At 48.1% G+C, this 3315-nt stretch overlaps 1 pseudogene; it reads right to left on the bottom strand.

Moving 5' to 3' along the window:
• Positions 1-554: 554 nt before the first annotated feature.
• LOC124229475 (actin, cytoplasmic 2-like) lies at positions 555-1781 on the bottom strand (annotated as a pseudogene).
• Positions 1782-3315: the final 1534 nt, after the last annotated feature.

Here is a 3315-nt window from a genome sequence, read left to right as displayed (position 1 = left end):
TTGGAGGGGATCCTCCATGTGCAGATTTTTCGACTGCAATCACAGAAGGACTAGAACGGATTGAATTTTTTTTTTTTCTTTAAGGTGTGCACTTTATTGAACTGGTCTCAAGTCAGTGTACAGGTAAGCCCTGGCTGCCTCCGCACTTCAGCTCTCCCAGGGAGATCAAAAGCCTTCATACATTTCAAGTTGGGGGATAAAAAGGGGGGCCGTAATGGCTGACCATTCAAAATAAAACAAAAGAAAAAGAACAAGTATTAAGGCAAACAGTGAAAAAAATTTGGATTACATAATTTACACAAAAGCAATGCTGTCACGCTGCCCTGTGTGGACTCTGGAGAGGACTGGCCCTTCTCCTTCGGGAGACGCGGGGCGGCTTTTGGGAAGGCAAGGGACTTCCTGTAACAATGCATCTCACGATATTTGGCATGACTATTAAAAAAAGAACAATGTACAATCAAAGTCCTTGGCCACATTGTAGAACTTTGGGGATGCTCGCTCCAACCGACTGCTGTCACCTTCACCGTTCCAGTTTTTAAATCCTGAGTCAAGCGCCAAAAAAATAAAAAATAAAAAAAAAACAAACAAAAGAAACAAATAAAGCCATGCCAATCTCATCTTGTTTTCTGCGCAAGTTAGGTTTTGTCAAGAAAGGGTGGATCGCACTAACAGTCTGCCTAGAAGCGTTTGCGGTGGACGATGGAGGGGCCAGACTCGTTGTACTCCTGCTTGCTGATTCACATCTGCTGGAAGGTGGACAATGAGGCCAGAATGGAGCCGCCAATCCATACGGAGTACTTGCGCTCGGGGGGGGGGGGGGGCGATGATCTTGATCTTCATCGTGCTGGGAGCCAGGGCTGTGATCTCCTTCTGCATCCTGTCGGCGATGCCTGGGTACAGGGTGGTCCCACCCGACAGCACTGTGTTGGCGTACAGGTCCTTATGGATGTCGACGTCACACTTCATGATAGAGTTGAAGGCAGTTTCGTGGATGCCACTGGATTCCATTCCCAGGAAGGAGAGTGGAAGAGGGCCTCGGGGGCCCGGAACCGCTTGTTGCCGATGGTGATGACCTGGCCGTCGGGCAGCTCGTAGCTCTTCTCCAGGGAAGAGCTGGAGGCCGCGGTGGCCATCTCCTGCTCGAAGTCCAGGGCGACATAGCAGAGCTTCTCCTTAATGTCACGCACGATTTCCCGCTCGGCCGTGGTGGTGAAGCTGTAGCCACGCTCCGTGAGGATCTTCATGAGGTAGTCCGTCAGGTCCCAGCCAGCCAGGTCCAAATGCAGGATGGCGTGGGGGAGGGCATACCCCTCGTAGATGGGCACAGTGTGGGTGACCCCGTCACCGGAGTCCATCACGATGCCAGTGGTGCAGCCAGAGGCGTACAGGGACAGCACGGCCTGGATGGCCACATACATGGCCAGGGTGTTGAAGGTCTCGAACATGATCTGGGTCATCTTCTCGTGGTTGGCCTTGGGGTTCAGGGGGGCCTCAGTCAGCAGCATGGGGTGCTCCTCGGGGGCCACGCACAGCTCGTTGTAGAAGGTGTGGTGCCAGATCTTCTCCATGCCGTCCCAGTTGGTGACGATGCCGTGCTCAATGGGGTACTTGAGGGTGAGGATGCCCCTCTTGCTCTGGGCCTCGTCGCCCACGTACGAGTCCTTCTGGCCCATGCCCACCATCACGCCCTGGTGCCGGGGGTGCCCCACAATGGAGGGGAAGACGGTGCAGGGGGCGTCGTCGCCCGCGAAGCCAGCCTTGCACATGCCGGAGCCGTTTGTTGACCACGAGCGCGGTGATGTCGTCATCTATGGCTAGCTGGGGGCGGTGTAGACCGGCGGGGGCAGTGCAGCGGCAAGGGCGAGGGGCTTCTGCTCGCTGGACAGACGCAGTGTTGGCGGTCTAGAATGGATTGAATTTTTCATTGGAAGGGTGAGCAGCCTGTGTTTTAAGGAACACCGACTTCTACATCACGTTAAATATTAACGGCCAACTGCAATTCCTCTCTTTAATGTGCTTTGTTTTGGTGCTCAGCCAAGCCAGGAAGATGAAAACCCCCTTGGGGCCTGATATAGAAGATAATTTGCTCTGCAATTTTGTTGGTAAACATGGTAATAAATTAGAGGGTGTAATGAATATGCATGACAGCGCCCAGAATCCTCCTTCCATCCTCATGCTCCTCAGAACACTTAGGTTGTCACCCATGCAAATTCTGTAAGAAAATATGTATGGACTACGACCATCAGAGTGACTTTAAGCTCACTCACATTTCTTCATGAAATGTTTTCATTTAAATGTTTATTTTAAGTGGTTCATTTTGCAAATGCCTTTTGGAAATACCTAGCTATTCTAGCATCTATCAGGCAGCTCTTTCTATTTTTTAATCTGGAGTATGAAATCCTCTGTGACTCTGCTTCTCTTGTTTCTAGTGCAGAGACTCTGAATGAGGTCAGAGAAATTAGCAAGGGTCAGATCATGTAGGAACTGCTAAGCCATGATAAAGAATTTAGAATTAAAAATGATGGCCATGGCAAGGCCATTGGTTGTTTGAAGAAGGGAAGTGGTCGCATCTGATTTGGTTCTTAAAGCATCGTTCTATTTTCTGTATGGAAAATGGGCTGTGAGGAAGAAGAAGAGGAAACCAGGAGACAGATGAGACGCAATTGCAGTAACCCTGCCTAGTAATGATGGTAGTTTAGATTGGACCCCACCAAACCGTGGTCACCATAAGGCCATAATGGCAAGATTTCCATTTCATTAACTTGTGCATATCCAGCAACTAGAATGTCAGAGAGACTAGAACAGAGTAAATTGACTTGTAATTTCTTTAAAAAAGATACAGTGAAAGATGCATATAGACAAAGATGATTATCCCCAACCCCTGCCACCTGTCTTCCTTCATTTTCACCTTCCTGCGCCTGAGATTAGTTTGTGCCGTATACCTTTTTAAGCCTAAGGTTATAGAAATTAATAATACAGCCAACTTCCTTCTTGGATTCCCAAACTTTAGTGATAAAAAGGAACAGATGAAACCCAGTACAATTCTCAGTTCAGCCCTCTTTCCATGAAAACCTGGGCTTCTTTCACTAGAATCTGCACCATAACTACGCTCAATGGTCTCTGTTTTGTTGGATAAATTCTATTTCTGGGTCAAGAGGAAGACACAAACCATCTGAAGATAATAGTCAGTAATGATTCTTAGTTTAACTTTCTGCCCAATTTTCAATCCAACAGTTATCAGAAGTTACAGTTAATTGTAAATTATCCTCCCCTGACACACCACTTGTTCTTGATTTTCAAATTTATATTGTAATT

The sequence above is a fragment of the Equus quagga genome, chromosome 17, assembly GCF_021613505.1.
Source record: "Equus quagga isolate Etosha38 chromosome 17, UCLA_HA_Equagga_1.0, whole genome shotgun sequence".
Classification (NCBI taxonomy): domain Eukaryota; kingdom Metazoa; phylum Chordata; class Mammalia; order Perissodactyla; family Equidae; genus Equus; species Equus quagga.
Note: the sequence above shows the minus strand (reverse complement) of the source record. Positions and strands in the feature narration are given on the sequence as shown.